We start from the raw sequence: 20,325 nt of genomic DNA, 5'->3' as shown, positions 1-20,325 counted from the left end.
CTTTCTTAGTAAAGGAGGATGGTTCCTATCTCAAAGGAAGAGGTGTTTTTTTTTTATTTTCAAGGCTAAACTCCTCATACCATTCCTTTCTGCTTCCTCTGTGAATCTGATTGGACTCTCTCAAAGGAGGACAACTTCACTATACCTAAACACCTCCCCACCAAACCATCACCGTCATCAGCTACAACTTACATTCTGACTCTGCTGACTGTATACATCCTGTTTTCATACTTCCCTTTTGCATAAGTGGTCTGCAATTACCACAGTATACTCATTTCCTTGCCACCCATATTGCCCCCTTGCATTCATTTCGTCTGTTTTATTACTCTCATCTATACAAACTGAAATCTCGCTTATTTTTTGAGACTCAGCTAAAGACTCACCTCTCCCACCAAGCTTTCTCTGGCCCCTGTAACTGGAAGCTTCCTTGAGAGAGCCAGCATTGTCTATGCTGCTCCTATGACATATATCCTAACCTGCCTTCTACTTCTATGCAATGCCATGGGTTTCTTTTCCCTGACATAGACAGGATTCAATAAATATTGGTTGAATGAGCATTGATAAATTGAATACCTTAAATGGAGATGGCAAAAGAAAAAAAAATGGTTAAATTTATCTTTTTACAATATATTTTTTTTCTATAATCACTCTAATACACAAGTCATTTTAAATACTATTTCTATTCATGTCTTGCTACTCGAATGAATGAAGTTGTCAGCAATTTGGCTTGCTTCAGTCTTTAGCTACCAGGATATTATGAGAAATGGTAATGGTGATATAGCCTTAATTCCCTCCCTCTACTGTAGGAGGAAACTAATGCCTTAATATCATATGCGTTACTAAAATCCCGATTTCTCCAATGAAACTTCAAGGGAATTGCAAGGCACCTCCGAAAGACTGGTTTCTGAACCAATTCCAAGGTAGCTTACTTAAGACTACAAATGGGAATTTCTGGTTTGCTTTCACATGTTCTGATATTCTTCATTTTGTCATGTTTTTCAGCTGGTAGTGGTTATCACTGTACTTTATCAAATAACATCCCCATTTCAACTGAGAATGAAGAGGTTCTTGGATAAAGAACTTGTAAAAATCAGGTACAATAATAAAGTCATGGATGGTTCTTGGAATTTGCTAAAATGAAATGCTGCATCTAAGTGCAATATAAGTGCAACATCTTAGCCATATAAGATCATTATCATAAAGTAATCATCATGATTAAAAAAACTCTAATTGAATCATTATTCTTTCCAAAAGATAGAAATTCTAAGAATACTTCTCAGAAGCTCTTAAACTTAATATGGAGCAGGAAATATCGCAATGAACCCTCAAGAGTGAGAAATAAAAAACAGTTGTGCCGTTCTTTCATTATGCTTTTTAATCATTTCATTATTCATAACTATATAATACTTATGTGTGGTGAAGAATGTAGTCATAGGGGAATGTATCTGTCATTATATTGGTATATAAAAAAGAATAAAAGTAAAAACTAAGCATACTCAGTAGGTTCTCATATTTCATATTTGAAACTTTACATATATATTCCTTTTTTGAAACAAATGTAAGAAAACAAATAAAATTTTAAAATGTGTATTTATGCCAAACTAGGTAAAACAATAAATAAAATTAAGAATAATGTGTATTTATGCCATAACTAGGTAAAAGCAACTATTAAGTTGATTAGTAAAGTCAGATCTGTGATTTCTTATTTTGACTCCCTGGACAATACCAACAGTAAAATAATGCCAAAAATATGCATATCATTTTGCAGCTGCACCTACAAGGACACAAATGATATTTTAATATTCAATCAGAAATATTATGTATATAAAAGTTATAGAAATCTACCACTAAACGTTGTGGTTGTTAAGATTTTAATGGAGTCTGTGATCAGTATAAAATTGCAAAATTTGGCAACAATGTGCAGAGTTTGAAGGTACAATGGATACCAAAGGGGAGAAAGAGAAGAAATTGTAAACAACTCAACATGAAGATGTTTGAAGGATCTGTTGAGCTTGATTCTTCATCTGCTAGTTTAAGAAATAAAATGCCTAGTCTTCTGGATCATATTTGAAGATGCTTTAATTTAGCCAGTCATTCTGTTTTTTGGTCTTCTTCCCATTTCTTGACAGTCTGAGTCCCATCTGGACCTTAGTAAGCTATTATGTCAGGCAGCATAGGAAAGGCTGTGTTGCAGTAATAACCCTTAGTGGCTTAAAACAGGACAAGTTTGTTTCTTGCTCCTGTTACATGTCCATCATGAGTTGGCTGGGGATTCTGCTGTACATTATCCTCATTTAGGGACCCTGGTTGAGCAAGGGGCTTGACCTCCATTCTTCCACAATTACTGCAGAAAGGAAAAAGTAAAATGGCAAATAGCACAAACTATCAAAGCTTCTCCCTAAAAGTAATATTTGTCACTTCTGATCACATTAATTGGCTAAAGCAAATATATGGCCGTGCTCACTTAAAATGGAGTCAAGAATGGTGATCGTCTCATGTGCTCAAAAGGAGAAAAACCAGAAATATTTAGTGCACTAATGAGTCCACAGCCACCTAGACAAGATTGGAGGTGGCAACTCGTCTAACTCGTTCTCTGTTCAAGCCAGATTTGGGTGTGGATTCCTTTTCTAGTTGTAGAACTGGAAGGATATCAGTGGATGATAACTTTCTTCAAGGATTAAATGTGGAAGAATATTATATGGAGCTTTAGGATAAACTGTTTTACTCTTCACTCATTTGTTTATGGATTCAAGGTCTTTTGCCCCCAAGGAGGCTATAATTTGGTGGAAAACGTAGGTCAACTGGAGGATGAGGCAGTCTATCTTATCATTCAAGTGAATGGTAAGAGGCCACACAATAAAGTAATAAAGGCAGATGAAATTAAGTGAAAGATCAGTGTTGAGTGGAGTGAGTTAAGAAAATTTCCTTGGAGAAGGTATACTATTAGATGGACATGAAATCTTGGGTTAGATTGATAGAAAGAAGGAAGGAGGGTACTTCTAATAAGAAAGACAGCAACTAAGAGGCCAGAAATGGGAATGAGCAAGGAAGAAGCAGAGATAAGATTTGATTGCTAAAGGATGAGATTAGAGGTTGAAGTCGCGCCTTAGGGTTAGCTTTCTATGAACTTGAACACCCCGGGATAAAATGTCTATATTTGACCTGATGGGCAACAGTGAGAAACTGTGGATTCAACCAAAGCCAGCATAAAAGAGTGTTTTAAGTTGTAGGAGTTTTTAGGATACACCTAAAGAAGAAATTCCTAAGAGGTTGTGTTTTGTCACAAAAAAATCTTGAGAAAGCTGAAGACAGGGTTCCTCTTAGACCTTGAGGAGTTTCAATCTGTTAGGGAAGACAGACCATGCCTTTGAGGTAAAAGTAGATTTTGGTTAAAATTTTAAAGTATAAATTTGGTCACTGATGGAAACTCTTTCCCTAGAAATAGTTACAAAAATAAAACTCTAATTTAACTATCCAAAACACTTTTGGTTTTTCCACCTGGAGACAAGAGGTTGATTTAACTTGTGTTACAATGATTTAAAAAAACACACATATATCATAAAATATAAATATGTACGTATGCTATCTAATAAAAGAGCATATTGTGTTTTCAAATCATGAATAAATAAAAATTTATTTCGTTCTATTAATTAAAACGTGAACCATGGTTTTATAGAGAAAGCATGGGTCTCTAGAAGGAGACAGATCCGGGTTCAGATCCAAGCTCTGCAACTTAGAGAAGGTTAAACTGCTCTCTGTCCCAGAGCCTCAGTTTCCTCATCTGTAAAATGGAGATGATATTGTACCTACTCAGAGAATTGTTACGAAGATTAAACCATAAAACATGTAAAGCACCTAGCGTATAATAGCTATGGTAGTAATAATGGCAATGATTATATATACGCAATTACAAAATATTATTGAATTGAATTAAGTTTAAGGAAAGTTTCCTGTCTTTATATTTGTAAGGATTATAAAATTAATAAATCCCAATTTATTAACAATTTTTAACTAAAGTCAACCTCATAATTTTATTTTTATTGTAGAAATAAATACAAAGAAGAAATGAAGAAGAAAGTAAATTTTAAGTCAGAGAATGCAGTGTTATATTTCTAAAGTGTTCATGACTCTTGATTGGTTTTGTTCCGCTTAGCAGATGCTCTCTCCTCTCACCCCAAACGCAGAAACCTTCAGCAGTGACTATTCCCCAAAACTGTCTGGGGTGAGCAACACACTCCTGTTGTACAGATGAGAAAGCTATAAAAAATAAATGGCACTCAAGAAGTTACTTGAAAAAGTAATGCTTTAACTCATGGCATTTGGTTCATATTACTGTGTTGATTTTGTTCTTCCTCAATTTTATGGTACCTTGCCTTTTAGAGGAAAAGTTATGGTTATGAATGTGTCAATCTTCACATTGTATCCCAAGGACCATATTTAGCCAATCTAAGGTCCTTGAGGATTTAATCACTTCCCAAATTGTATTCCTGATTCTTTCTTCATTTCTGCTCCATACTTTGAGTATAGGTGACCTGAGAGTATGCTAATAAGTAAAATGGAAATGAAAAAAATAAAATAGACATTTGTATTCAACCACCTTAAGGTAGTAATCATGAAATTGTAATTTGAAAATGTCATATATATATGACATATGTATGTATATATGCTAATGGGGCCATTGGCTTAATGGAATGTCGAGGTCTGGTATTTCCTCTGACTGGGTAGCTCAGCACAGTGTGAAACTAGTGTTCTTAATCTAAGCAATTATGAAGAAATGAACAGTGATAATCATTCTCCTGAAGTATTTATTTTGGTGGTTCCTCAAAAGATGGTCCAGAGTTTCTGCTTTCCTGGAGAATCATCCACTTCATCACTGCTTTGGCATTATTGATCACAGATCTTGAAATGGAATGTGTGTGTGTGTGTGTGTGTGTGTGTGTGTGTGTGTGTGAAAAAAATGACTTAAGGTGAAAAAGTAAATTCTCTGTGACTCAGTTGGACCAAGTAAGAATTTCAGCCTTAGTGTGTGAAGGGGCTTTTGGGCAAAGGCATTTGACAGGTCACTGAGGAAAAAAAGACCTTTGTTATTAGAGACGAGTGCTGCTATGTCATACAAATAAACAAACAAAAAATCCACCCCCCTGAAAAAAATAAAGAGAAAAGGAAAAGGAAAAAACACCACAGCTTAAATGATGGGTTTTGTAAATGTTCTGCTGTTTTATAATTTTTCAGTTGAATCTACAGTTTCCTTTTTCTTCTTTCTACTTTTCTACACACAGCCCAGAAGATGGACATTTGGCAAGCCATAATAGACTGCTCCTTTCCCAGGTATCTCCTGCTTGTTTCCTTTATCTGTGAATAGGAAATAGCTTAAAGGCACCTGTGTGATGAAGGTCCAAGGGGCAGCTGCCTGACTAGTGAATGCCTGATTATGTGTTAACGTGCTTTGTCAGATATTGGCAGAATCTGTTCTCTTCTTTTGCCTTTTCAGCAAGGGTACCATTGACAGCCTGGCTACCCATTTATAGAAATGTTGTCCATCAAACTGTGAGGAAGGACAATAGTGTTTTTCTGTGGCCAGTGACTGTGGGAAACTTTTCTTTGGCTATTCAGGCAATTTTTGTAGCTTGCTCTGAAGAGGAGAGACTGATGAGTGCAAAAAGTACAATTAAGCAAAGCCAGACTTCAATTGAAGGCTCTAGTGTAGTCTGCTGTTCTCGTTTTTTTTTTTTTTTAGAGGGGAAAAAACCCTATGGGTTTTCACGTTGCTGTGTGGCATTCAGCAGGGGGCTATTACAATCCTAAATTTTTTTTTCTAGACCACCTAATTCTAAGTTAAAATTAAATGTAATGAGAGCCACTTGGAGTTCTGAATATTTTAAAGCATAATTCCCACAGAAAGGATTCGACCTAAACTGCAGTGAGCATCAGTTGGCTAATTATAGCTGCATTTTATATTACAGCAGGTGTCAGATGCAGTCATCTCAATAAAGTCCACATAATACTCTGGGAAATAACAAAGACTTTTCTTTGAATGTGGGTACTAATTTCTACTAGGTGTCATATGAGCCTTGATACTTCTTATTGGCATTAACAAGAGCACTGCAGCTCTCAGAAATGCTTTTTGCTTGGGATGAATTGATACTGTAAAGCACTTACCAGTCAGACTTGGCAGATGTCAGTAGTTAATACTAATGTTGCAGGGTTTGGAATATAATGCAGAGAGTCTTATGTAAATACTCTTAGATGATGGGCTGGTTTTGAGGAGGCGCCTGAGCACTGTACTAACTCACTTAATGAAAGTTAAATAGATAGTAGTGGGGTATCTGCATTTACTTTGGCTCTGCTTTATTGCAAGTCCTCCAGAACTGAAGGGCAGATGGTAAGGCAGTAAACTAGGTGAACAAAATACGCTGGACTTGGATGAGGACTTGTTATGTTCACGGTACTTTCCTTGACCTGTGTGGGTGATTTAAATTACTGAAGTGATAGCGAGGCAAAAGCATGCCTGAAGAGAAGGACTCCTGTGCATAGCCAACAGACACAAAACACATTTAATCTAGAAAATATGTCTGCAGTTGAAATACAGTTGGACAATGGGCTAGGCAAAAGGGATTTCACTTTAAAATCATGACAGTTGTTCTGCACTGCTCCGTTCTTCTAGGAGATTTACAGTTTATCCAACCTATTGTAGTCACATTGGATCATAGCAAATGAGATAAAAATGGAGGACCTATTAAAATCTTATTACAAAATACCAGCTAAGATATGACAAATGTGAATGCTTTACACACATTCGACTCTGGGACCAACACTGTTTGTTTTAAATTGAGTTCAAAGCTAGCAAAGCAAAGGCAGCTGTCCTTAATTATAATCCCCCAAATCAGCTTTGGGTTCTCATTTTGGCAGGTTACAGTTTATGTACAGCTCATAGCAAACCCTGTAGGTGCTGTCAGCAGTTAGGCAGGACTTCAAGGAGTTTAACACTCATTCAACATTGATTCAGTCAATGATTGAGCACTGGTTGGGGCAAAGCCCTGTTAAGCCCAGCAGTGAAATCTAGGATGAGAAAGAGGACACAGGGTCTGTCCCCAGAGTGCTGACTATCTATTCAAAAAAGCCATGTCCCTCATAGCTCTTCTGAAGATTTGTTAATTTTCATTTAGATCAGATATGTTCATGAATTTTGATAAAGTCCAGGACAAAATTGTGCAATAGTGTGAAAAGTCACAGAGAGATCCCTACAAAGGAGCATAGGTAATCTGCTAATGGCAATTGGTTCCTTATAGTACTCAATAATGTTCTAGAGTTTTTAACATGTAAAGCCTCAATTGTGGTAGTAATTTTTATGTCTTATTTATTTATTTTTTATGAGGAAGATCAGCCCTGAGCTAACATCTGCCAATCCTCCTCTTTTTGCTGAAGAAGACTGGCCCTGGGCTAACATCCATGCCCATCTTCTTCCACTTTATACGAGATGCTGCCACAGCATGGCTTGACAAGCAATGCCTCGGTGCGCGCCCGGGATCCGAACCGGAGAACCCAGGGCTGCCGCAGCGGAGCGCGTGCACTTAACCGCTTGCGCCACCGGGCCGGCCTCTATGTCTTATTTTTCCTTACACAAATGTAATATTTCTGTATTATAGAAAATTTAGGAAACACATGTAAGATACAAAAGAGAAAATAATCCGTAATTCTACACTCAGACCTAGACTCAGACATTATTAAAATTTGATGTGTATCATGTTTATTCTTCCTTCTTTCTTCATTTGTGTACATATAATATGTATAGGTACATTTTAAAAAACGGACTTATACTATTTTATAACTATCTTTTAAAACAAACCTTATGATATACATAGAATATCTTTTTATGTTATTGTGTATTCTTCCACAACATAATTTCTACTGATTACATAATATTCTAGTGCCTGGATATGCCATACTTTATTTTTAAATTTACTATTATTGTACATTTAGCTTATTTCCATTTTTTTGCTGCTGTAAACCACACTGTAATGAATGCTTTTGTAGCTAGATTTTTTTCTACATCCATGATACTTTGCTTATTTCTGTTAGTGGAAATGCTGGATCAAAGGACATGTGCAATTTTAATTAAAGCTGTAGATTTTAAAACACTTTTCATAAAGAATAAAAATATCTTTATATAAAATTCTTTATTGCAGTCTATCTAGGTGTGAGATTTTATTTGTTGAGAGACTTTAAAAGTTTACAATACTAAATTGTGAATAAAGCAAGATCTTTCCATCTAACTAGGAAATTGATCAGCTAGTACCCGATTATAAACAGGTGGCTTCTGTAGCCGTTAGATTTTCAGTATAAACAAGAACTATAAGTATGCAGTGCCTGGCAGCACAGTGTGAATATCCAAGGTACTGGGGCCATTATTTAGACCTTTATGTGAAAAGGGTTCTGGCATATATTTAAACATTACATATGTAAACAGTTCTGGTGTACATTGAAATGTTATTTATAGATGCATTAATTAGTACCGTGCCTTTAATATCATGAATTTAAATAAAGAGTGAAAAGGCCATTAGTCTTGGACTGCCTCCAATTTAAGCCATCCAATTTCAATTGGCCTTCACAGTGGCTTAGAAATCTTTTGGTACATCATTTCTTACCAGGCTTCACCTAATAATTATTCCAAGCCTTCTTCATTCTCCCCCAGGCTAATCCAAGAAGACTCATAAGAACCAGAGAGAGATTAAAGGCACTAATTTCTGTTTTGCGTTGATAGCAAAATAATATATATCGTGATTTAATAGAAAATTAGAGATAGTAAATGATCTTGGAAATATTGTTGGGCTTTAACTGCTTTCCAAGTAGAATACTATAACTGTAATCATTGAGCTTAAAAAAGTGGGAGAGGTTAGCTGATCATTTTAACCCCGCATCTCACCCTCACAGAGAGCTGAGACGTTCCTAATTTGGAATACTTCCAGTTAATTGTCTATGTCCTACCTTGGTAATACGTTCCATAATTTAATATAGTCTCTTAATCCCTTAAGTTATTTCATATAGTAGACACAAATTGAGATAGTTGCCTGATATGTGGCATTCCTGCAGCGCCTTGTCTGGGCTACCTGTCTACCTGCTTTTGGGAGAACAATTTCTCTTCCAGCTCTAGATATTAGTGGGTTTTAACAGCTGGGTATGATCATGGAAAGAGTAACTGTAGGCATACTCTGAGATATGCTCCCTGAAGAGCACCATCAGAGGCTTAACACTGGGGGGAGTATAGAATTCACTAAAGTAATCCAGCCAGTCCAATTATACAAGCAAATAACAATAACAAACCCTTGGGGGGTAGACCGGTACTTGTTTTATGTAATCCTCCTCCCTCCTCATGATGATTGATCCAGGGATGGGCAAAATACCCAAGCAGGGCCCAAGAACACCTTCCTTGGCATGTTTTATAATGGGTGATGTTGAGTATGATTTCTCTTCTTCCTGTTTGAGAAGATCTAAGGATGTGAGCTTAGGGCTGCTGGCAGCCATGTCCCCAACCCTACACAGAAACTGCCTTCAACGGGAGAGAACAGAGCCAACATGGAGGAGAGAAATAGAACAAGAGGCAAAGAGTGAGGAGTGAGACCAAGAGAGAGAATGCATGCAAGAAACAGCTGGGCAGACGGACTGAGCCGTCAGATTGTAGGGATCCCAAAGGCCAGCTTCAGCGCCTCTCTTCCCTTGTTATGGCTATGTGAGCCACTTAATCTCCTTTTGTTCTTTTACGTGAACTAATTAGAATTGGAGTTCTCTTACTTTCATACAGTCTTGATTAATAAATGTTCTAAATTTGTTTCTTATTTATGTACCCTCAGTAATATCTCTAGAGTTTACAGTGAATAATGAGAGGTGGGTTCCTCTTTCCAGACCTCTTAGTAGGGAACCAAAGAGAAATTTTGACAGAGTTCACACTTGAGAGTTCACACATGACAGTCCACGAAACTTGCTAATTTTTGTCTTACTCACTATGTAGTTCTCATTTTAATTTCAGTTCTCAGATTAATTAATCCTGTCATTCCTTCTATAATCATTTATTGGTGTTTTCCTATGTGCACAGGAAAGTAATAAATAATGTACAGAAGTAAACAAAATAGCTTTCCTACCTTGAAGAGGCTTCCAACTTGGTAATGATCAGGATAGCAAATACATATCTGGGCATCGTTCTAAGTTCTTAACACATTTAATTCTTACCATGACCCTATGAAACAAGTTATTATTGCCTCCATGTTATGGATGAGGAGACTGAACCATAGAGGCTATGAGTAGCTTGTCCACTGTCCCACAGCTACTAAGTGATGGAGCTGGGGTTTGAACCTGAGCTGTGTGACCCCAGAGCCCTAGCTCGTAATCTCTAATCTGCTGCCTCTTTTGGTACTAGAGACTGAAACTTGGTAACAAGAAGTCGTTACGTGAGAAAGTAAAGTATAGTCATTCACTCACATTAAATTCTTTATATAGTAAGTTTCAGAAGTCGCAGATTTTAATTGTACCTGTATAAAATGAATCTATAAGTTGTTAAAGTATTCACATATACAGAAACATCCATATGAAGACAAATAGCTTTATTTACATGTTTAGCAATTAAAGCTTTCCTTATGAACACAAGCTTCTTTAGTGTTTTCTAACATTTAACCACTTTTTTTCTGATTCCAAAAAGGATGCATTTATTTTGAATGTGTAGAAGAATCTTAAAAATCATCCGTAATTTCTCCATCAATATATGCCCATTAATAATATTTATTATTTAGTTCATGATATAATCTTTCAATTTTTATTTGTTAGGTAGGACAGTAATATCAGTAAGTCCTATTTCTCTATTTCACCAAGTATGATAATGTTGATTCTAATACATCGTATAAAGTTTCTAATCCAATTTAGCTTTAAATGGATGCTTTTCAGTATTGGGTTTTTTGGTAATTTACATTGAGATTGGTTGATGTAACACCCAGATGCATTAACATAATTCCTAGAATCTAAGAGTGTGCACTAATTGTACATTTCACAGCTATTATGCCTCATTTAATTCAGTGCATGTTGCTGGATACCCATAAGCAGGGCAAACAGGCCACTCCTTATTTGAGAAGCACCAATCAAATTCCTTTTCTTCAAGAAATAATTTTTTTTACCTCCTTTTGGAAATATTACTTAAAAAAAAACTGAAGGCATTTGATTCTTAAGATTTTATTATTAAAATGTAAATTTTATGAAATCTTAATAATCCGAGCTAGTTATCAACCGATGTCTTGTTAATATGTTAACTGGAATTAGTTGAGTTAGTGCTCTGGAAAGGAAAGCAGTATCTGGGAGTGAGGAGAATGAGAATGAATGGAACTTTAATCTGATAGTCAAGTGACCTGTGTTTAAATCCTGCCTCTACTATGGCCTGATAGTATTCAACTTCTCTGTACCTCAGTTTCCATGTCTGGAGAGTAGGAAGCATTATTATTAGTTATTAATTATTATTACAATTTATGATCATTGATCTGCATTAGACGAGTTAATACATGTAAGATGCCAAGAATATTATTTTAACAATTTTTTTTTAGTGCCTACTATGTGCAGGACGCTTTAAGGTGTGAGGATTCAGCAGTGAACAAAAGAGATTTAAAAAAAAAAAAGTCCCTGACCAAAAAAAAAGAAGCAAAAGGAGGTTAAGTGTCCCAGTTTGGGGGTGGAGAATTCAGTGTTAAATAGGGTGGTGAAAGAAAGCCTTGCTAAAAAGATGATTCTTGAGCAATCATCTGAAGGAGGAGAGGGACTAAGCCATGCAAATATCTGAGGAAAGGGAGTTCTAGGCAGAGAAAACAGATGGCCAAAGGCCCTGGGAAAAGTTGCAGTTACGGATAACCTAAAAGGATTCTGATATTTAGAAACTCTGAAATGTATATGGGCTATGGGTCATGCCTACACAAAAACAATGCAGCTAGTTAAGAAGTTAAAAATTTAGTTTAAAAATTTAAAAGTTTTGGGCCAGCCCAGTGACATAGTGGTTAAGTTTGCGTGCTCTGCTTCAGCGGTCCGGGGTTCACAGGTTTGGATCTCGAGCACGCACCTACGCACTGCTTAGTAAGCCATGGTGTGGCGGCATCCCACATATAAAGTAGAGGAAGATGGGCACAGATGTTAGCTCAGGGCCGATCTACCTCAGCAAAAAGAGGAGGATTGGCAATAGATGTTAGGTTAGGGCTGATCTTCCTCACCAAAAAAAAAAAAAATTAAAAGTTTTGTGAGATTAATTTTTGGCATGATAGTATGAGGTGCTCTGCTGACTTGCTCCCCAGTGAAACTGGTCAAAACTATTTTTAAAAACTGGTCAAAATTGTAAACCAATAAACAAAATTATAAACAAATAAACAAAAATAGACCACTCAAAACCTCTGGAAATTGTCCTAAGGGCAAATGGCAAATGAAGAAACATCTATTCAAGAAAATCTAGTTAAAAAAATAAAAACTAGATAAGAAATGCAAGTCTGTGGTGTTTGAACCAGACTACTCCTTCCATCTCCCCTCCCAAAATCAGTGAACCAGAGATTCCACTCCAGCCAAGAAGACAGGGCTTCCTCCCCACCCAGCTCCCAGATGGAGAGCTTCCTTCCTGGGCCTAGCAGGACTTCATCATTTCTCACCCTGCCCTCAGCTGCCTGTTGCTGAAGCTATGTCCATCCTGAGTGAGTGCAGTCAAGAGGTGGGTAATCCCTTCTGCCCACCCCCAACTTGTGGAATAGATGCTCTACTCTGGGTATAGCATGGTGGAAATACTGGTGCCCCGATAATCCTTCCTTCATCTCCTGAGGTGTTGGTTCCATACCAGAAGAAACAAGTTAAGAGGACCTGATTGTCCTTACTCTCAGCTCCAGAGCCCTGGCTTAGAGAGTTTGCCTGGGGAGAGAGGCAGACCATGAACCAGATAGCTCCTAATCTCTTCCCAAACGAACTGACTTCATTTGCAACAGAGAGTGGAAAAATTTAGGCCTAAGGGTACTCTCAAGAGTAGTAGAGGTGTAGTGAAAGGCAGTTAGGAGGAGATTTGATTTATGAATCTAATGAAGATATAGCCAAGACTGATGCTGGCTAGTTGCAGGAGAGAAAAGAGAATAGGAAAAGAGAAAAGAGAATAAGACAGCTGAGAGGACTCTCCTAGGGTTAGAACAAATATCAAAACTGACATCAGAAACTATTGCTTCAAAGGAGCCACAATTTGATTGGATTTGTTTGTACAGGAATTCATTCCCCAGAGCATTGTTGAAAACAATAGAGGAATCAGTCAGCAATTAGTAGAGTTTAACAGCTGGGTATGGTCGGAGAAAGAGTGACTGTGAGCATCCCCAAAGTTGTGCTTCCTTGAGTAGCAACATCATTCGCTTAACAGTGTGGGAGAAAAATAGACTTTACTAAAATAATCCAGCCTATCAATAAGCAAACAAATAAGCAAATAACAAGCCCACTGTGTTTGTGTGTGTGTGGGGGGTACCAGCACCCGGAGTTGCTACTATATATTATCTAAAATGTCTAGTGCATGCAGAGAAACAGGAAAATATGACTCATACACCAGGAAAAAAGGCAGGCACCATAAATTATCTGTGACAGTGACCAGTTGTTAGATTTAATAGAAAAATATTTCAAAGTAGCTATTGTATATATGTTCGCAGAACTAAAGGAAAGAATGATTAAAGAAGTAAAGGAAGGTATGATGACAATGTTAAATCAAATAGGAAATATCAATAAAGAGAAATTATAAAAAAGAACCAAGTAGAAATTCTGAAGTTGAAAAGTACAATAACTGAAATAAAATATTCACTAGAGGAGCTCAACAGATTTGAATTGGCAGAAGAAAAAATTAATGAACTTAAAGATAGATTGATAGAGATTGTGCAAGCTGGGAGAGAATAGAGAGAAAAAAGAGTGAAGAACAATGAACAGAGCCTCAGAGACGTGGGATACCATTTGGTGCACCAATATACAAGTAATGGGAGTATCAGAAGGAGAGGAGAGAAAAAAGAGGAAAAAATACTCAAAGAAGTAATGGCTAAAAATTTCCCAAATTTGTTGAATAACAATAATCTACACATCCAGGAAGCTCAACAAACTCCAAATAGGATAAACTCAGAGACCCACAAACACAGCGTAGTAAAAACGCTGAAAGTCAAAGACAAGGAGAAAATCTTGAAAGCAGCAAGATAAAAGATGAGTCAGTTATAAGGGAACCTCAATAAAATTTTGAGCTGACTTCTCAGCAGAAACAATGGAGGCCAGAAGGCAGTGGGATAAAATATTTAAATTACTCAAAGATTTTTTTTTTAAAAGGCCAAGCAAGAACCCTATATCCAGCAATGCTGTCTTTCAAAAATGAAGGCAAAATAAAGATTTTCCCAGATAAACAAAAACTGAATTTGTTGCCAGCAGACCCACCTTATAAGAAATACAGAAGGAAGTTCTTCAGGCTGAGAGCAAGTGACGCCAGACAGTAATTTGAATCTGCACAAAGAACACTGGGAAAGGGCTCCTTGAAGTAATGGCTGATTTCAGCACAGGGGCAAGGAAAGTGCATGTGCCTGGATATCTTACGGTGTCAGAAAGTAGGGAAGTGCTCAAAGAATGATGGAGACGTGTTAAAAGAACTCATAAGCCAACTTGAAGGCATTTCCATTGTATAAATCTGGGACAATTTGAGCACCAAAATAAATAATTTTAGTAATTATTCATAGCATATTGAATTAAATAAACCATGAGTCTATACTGATTAAATAACTAAACAATTAAATTATTAAATTTAGTTATTAAATTAATAACTAAATTGATGGATTGAAAGGGAGATGAGGAATGGGATAGTTATATAGTTTTAAGCATGTCTCCATAAAACACTTATTAATTACATAAGGGAAAAGAGTAACTTTACAGTGTAGAAGCCCTGGTAGGTATCACTTAATTCAAATGATCAATGTGAATATCAATAGTAGGGAAAATTGAAATCATGAGACACCAAACAGTGTGAAGAGTTCAACAACTCTTTGTGATATTCTGGGAAAAGATTCTTTACCTGATCATGATGGAATGAATCATAAGGAAACATCAGACAAATCCAAATTGAGGAATATTTTATAAAAACCCAAATTGAGGAATATTCTACAAAGTAATTTTCAAAAGTGTCAAGGTCACTGTAGTGGACAGAACCTAAGGTGACTGCCCCCCCAATGATCCCTGTTTCTTGGTGTTCACACCTTTGTGTAATCTCCTCCACTTCAGTGTGAGCAGGACTCGTGACTTGCTTTTAACCAGTAGGAAATGGCAAAGGTAATGGGATGTCACTCCACAATTACATAGGATGTATGTAACACTCCATCTTATTAGCAGACATGCTAGAGGCACTCCCCCTTTCTATCCTTGAAGTAGGCCACCATGAAGGAAGTGGCCATGTTGGAGAAGCTCACATGACAAGGAACTGTGGACAGCCTCTAGGAGCTAAAAGAAAGAAGATATTGGAGGCAGCTGTTTCCCCAGTACAGCCTCTGAGGAGACCATCGCAATGGCTGACACATAGAATTCAGCCTGGTGAGACTCCGAAGCACAGAACCCAGTTAAGCCAGGCCTGGACTCCTGGTCCACAGAAACTTCGAAATTATAAATATGTGTTGTTTTAAGCTGCCAAGTTTGTGGAAATTGTTATACAGTGTAGAAAACTAATATAGTTCTGAAAGTCAATGAAAGACTTAGAAACTGTTCCAGATTAAAGGAGACTAAAGTGCTAGACAACTAAATGCGTTGTACGGTTCTGAACTGGATTCTTCGGACAATTGGGAAAACTTTCTGGGCTCTAAGAATTAGACAGTAACAGTTTATCAATGTTATTTTCCTGATTTTGATGGTTATTTTCCAGTTAAGTAGGAGGAAATGTGGTAGGAAATAAACATTAATGTATTAAAGGATGAAAAACAATTAGTTAATGAAGGTGTTTTTTCTTCACTTTGCCCCACAAGATTGACCATTTTCCCCACTTAATTAAAGAAAGGAAGCCTTGTTTCTTTCTACCTTTCTCCTAAAGGTTGGAGAAGGGAAGAAAATAGAGGGAATTAATATTTGGTGACCAATTACTATGTGCCACAACTATAATATCCACTTCACATGAATTATTTAATTTAGTCCTTAATCACATGCTGAAGTAAATATCATTATCCGTACATTATAGATCAGGTATGTTGGATTATCATTCCCAATTCTTCACTGCCTCCCCCAGCCACGTGACTTTCAACACCTCCCACAAGAGTAGGCAGAGTATATTTCCTCACCCCAGTGATGTTGAGATTAGTCATGCAACTTACTTTGACCAAGGGCATGTGGGCAGAAGTGATGTGAACCAAGGATTAAATGTGCTTGTGTGAATTGGTTTCTTTCTTGAGCTTCTGCTATTGACCATGAAAAGAACCTGCCTGCATATCTACTATTCTGAGGAGAATAAGGAGAAACATAAAGTAGACTTGAACCTAATTCAAAGCCTGGAGCCAAGCTAATCCTGGCTGAGCCCAGCAGAATCATAATCTGCCCGAAGACTTGGTGAACAAGAAATATATGCTTATTAACATAAGCCATTGAATAAGCCATTGAAATTTTGGGATTGGATTGTATGTATTGCTGCATAACTTTATTGCAGCAATAGCTCACTGATATACTGACTCAAATTCATACTCTCAGTTAGTGGGTTTGTCTGATTCTAAAGACCTATCCTCTTTATTGCTAACTATACTACTACAGCTCAACTAAGACTGTATTCACGGGACAAAAAAGAAAACCCTACTGGTGTTAATTGAAATCTCTTCGAAGTGTCTTGATAAACTTATTTTTGCTTCCTACATTACAAATTTATATTTTTTAACTATCATGTTTTAATAGTGTCCTCAGGCATTTATCATAAAATCTAATAAACTTGATATATCCAAACTGGTGACTTTAGGACTAAGCTATCTTGGCATAGGCTATATTGGTCACAGTTGTCAAATAGTTAGGATCTATGTTATTGAAGGTATATTATTATGATTAGGATGTATATTTTGATTATTTAGGATTTTTTAGGATATGTATTGCCAAAGAATTATGATCTAAAGAATTAAATCCCCAGCTGGCCTGTGGGGATATAAAAATTCTTCGGGTGAAATTCAATTGGTATAAGAGAAGCCTTTGGTCCCCTGCGTTGCATCCTCTCAGCCTACCTCTGATTACAGCCACAGCTGTAATAGACAATACCACAGCTGTGGTAGACAATAGATGCAAGTTCAGACTCAGGCTAATATTGTCCCACTTGAATCCTGTGCTTTGTATGTTTCATCTTTCTGCCCCAATGTCTTCTCCAAAGATACAGGAGCTTGCTGGACTTACTTGCAAAGGCAGTCCAGAAGTTGGGGGAGTTAATGCCTCTAGGGCACTCTCAACCATTGAGGGCAAGGGCAGTGGATAATTGCCCTAGCCTTCTGCCCTTGAGGTGGGCAATTCTGGAAGGCATTCTGTGTATTTCTCAAAGATCTAGGTGTAATGGAGCCACGTTTGCCCAGCAAGCCTGTTGAGAACACACCTTTTCTTGCTATCTCCTCCTTCCCTGTCCTCTTCTCACCTCTCCTTTACTCCTGCTTCCTAGAATCATCTCCCAAGTAAACTACTTGTACTGAAATTCTTGTCTTATTTGGGGGGAACCAAACTAAGACAGAGGCATTTCCCAGAAACCGAGGAGCATATACTGCTCCCCCAAACCAATATGAGTTGAATGTGGCAGGGAGATTAGAAAGGCAAGATGAGAGCTCAGCGGGTGCAACTCCCCTGTTTCGTTACTTGAGTCACGTTCCAGATGACCAGTTGGCACCAGGAATGCACTGGTTTCACACACTGAGCTTGCAAAGCTCCCTGACGACATTTCCAGTTATTGGCACCTGCTTACCTTTGCTTTCATTGTGGGGACATACTGCGGTGAATCCTTACAGCACTGAGGAGGAATGACCTCGGGTGCCCAAATCCTCACTCTGTGACTCACTAGGTAACTTTGGACCTGCCACTAAGCCTCAGTTTCCACATCTGGAAAGAGAGGATAACAATTACAACCTCATTAATTTGTCGTGAAGACAAAAGGAAAATCATGTAAGTAAAGGTGCTTTATAGATTGTAAAAGACTTTAAAAACAGTGGAGCTGGCATAGGATATACATTAAGAGCATGAGGAGTAAAGCTACCTGTGTCCACCTTACTAGTCGTGTACCTCTGGGCGAGTTGCTCTTTGTGCCTCAGTTTCCTCATCCCTTCATGGGGATAAAAGCAATGCCTACTTCAGAGGGGTCTTGAAAAGATAAAATGAAGTAATGCGTACAAAGAATTTAAACAGCACCTGAAGTGGTTAATAAATGTTAAATATTATTTATATAATATAACATAAAGATATAAATATTTGTATAATTAAACAAGTTATTGAGTGCCTAAAGTAAGCAAAGCTCTGTTCAGGAAACAATATCTTATTACTGTATTATATTGTAGCAGCCAATGTTACGTATCCTGATGACTATAGCTATGTATTCAAATATGTACTGTACCAAGCAGTATATACAGAATGTTGGTGGAGGGTTGGAGTTCAGCCAGGCAGGTATTGAAGGATGGTTACTATTTTGATATGTGAAGATGGGGGTTGAGTGTTTTAGTCAGTGAGAGGTGCATAAGCAAAGGCACAGACATGGGAGTGTCGTGGGATTTAAGGCCAGACAAGTGTGTTGGGTCCCGGTTGTGAAGAGTCCAGAATGGCAGGCCCTGGAGTCTGGATTCTCTCTAAAGAGCAGGAGAGAGTCACTGAAGGACTTTTGAGCAAAGTGATGCGAACAGAGCACCACATTAGGAAAATTAACATGATGGTGGTTTGTGTAAAAAAGAAAATAGCAGAGGGAAGGCTTAGACACCAAGAGATCGTTTGGAAGAAACGTGCAATGTGTACTCCAGTGGTGACATGATACGGGCCTGAACCGAAGCAGAGCAGTAGGACCAGAAAAGTCCAGGCAGATGTGAGAGGCGTTGTGTTGAACAAGTCCAGAGGGTGATGTGGCGTTTACCCTTTACTCATAGAAAAGAGCTTACCTACCTGGTTCACCTCAACACATAGCAAGCGATATACAAAAAACCAGAAATTTGTACACATCTATGCAGTACATTCATCCTTATGGTACATTTTTGTGGGATTTGCAAAAGGCAACCTTTCCACTATAAGGCTTATGCTTTAAGACTCCAAAGTGCTTTGAGAGGTGACCCTGGAAAGTTAAAAAATGAGTTAATAATAGGTAGTGGCCAGTGTACACATTCCTTAACTATCAGTTCTGAACTATCCATGAAGTTGGGTTGACCCTTGAATCATCACTGTGGAACAGCCTGTGAGCACCATTATTATCCCCATTTTACAGATGATAAGATAAAGGTACAAAATGAGAATTTTATAAGCTCGCTTTACAAGTCCTGCTCAGCCTTCCAGTCTTAGCTTGAATGTCCTCTCCTGCCTGAGGACTTCTCAGAGCCTGGAAGCAATCTGAGCTCTCCAAACACTTGTCTACAGTCTTTCATGTTTTTAGAGCTTGTATTAGAGCCATTTGTGTCCACGTCGTATCTCATTTATCCGATCCTAGGTTTCTTTAAGATAGAGGCTGTTGTATTCATCTTTGTTTTCCCCGTAGAGTGTAGTCCTACTGCCTGACACATAGTAGGGGCTCAGTCAGTGTCTGTCGAATTGACTGAAGTGTGAACACTAATAAGCTCTAGTCTGCTCTGCGTATGTTTATTCGAATGTGTAATTGGTAGTTTCCCCGTGGATCCCCTGAAGAGTGTGTTGATACCTTAGCAGCTCTTTAAAGTTCTGGTGCATTTAATTAAAAGTGTAATCTTTTTAGAGTTCTTATACCAAGAAGATAGATTGCATATTATAACGTATTCATTGTTCATTCCGAAAAAGACCTCTGCATCTATTTAAGTGTTCCGTTAACAAAGACACCAAAGATGAGAAATAACTGGGGTTCAAAGTATTAACCAATTCCAGTCTCCCTAAAATTAGATATTTTAAGATCTTTTCTCTTCTATTTCATGTTCCTTTTTTCCCCTGCTTTTGGTCAGAAAGGATCCCTTCCTAGATAATTCCGCATGCTTCTATTTTTCCTATTGTTTTTACTTTGTGTAAGAGTTTTAAAAAGAATGCTGGAGTCTGGTTCTTTGAACTGTGGTTTATCAAGAGGGCCTGTTGTAAGCCAAGAAGGGTTTGGTTGCATGGGATGGCGCCGGCAGGGCGAATGTG

At 37.6% G+C, this 20,325-nt stretch overlaps 1 long non-coding RNA gene across 1 annotated transcript in view; it reads left to right on the top strand.

Annotated features, from left to right (window-relative positions):
- Window positions 1-1,013: 1,013 nt before the first annotated feature.
- The window catches only part of LOC131405292 (uncharacterized), a 39,940-nt gene continuing 20,628 nt past the window's right edge, over window positions 1,014-20,325 (top strand). The window contains exons 1-2 of the long non-coding RNA XR_009219954.1: window positions 1,014-1,094; window positions 5,280-5,328. This is a non-coding gene — a long non-coding RNA (uncharacterized LOC131405292). The remainder of the gene's footprint in view (window positions 1,095-5,279; window positions 5,329-20,325) is intronic.

The sequence above is a fragment of the Diceros bicornis genome, chromosome 5 (assembly GCF_020826845.1).
Source record: "Diceros bicornis minor isolate mBicDic1 chromosome 5, mDicBic1.mat.cur, whole genome shotgun sequence".
Lineage (NCBI taxonomy): Eukaryota > Metazoa > Chordata > Mammalia > Perissodactyla > Rhinocerotidae > Diceros > Diceros bicornis.
This window is presented reverse-complemented; position numbering and strand designations above follow the sequence as displayed.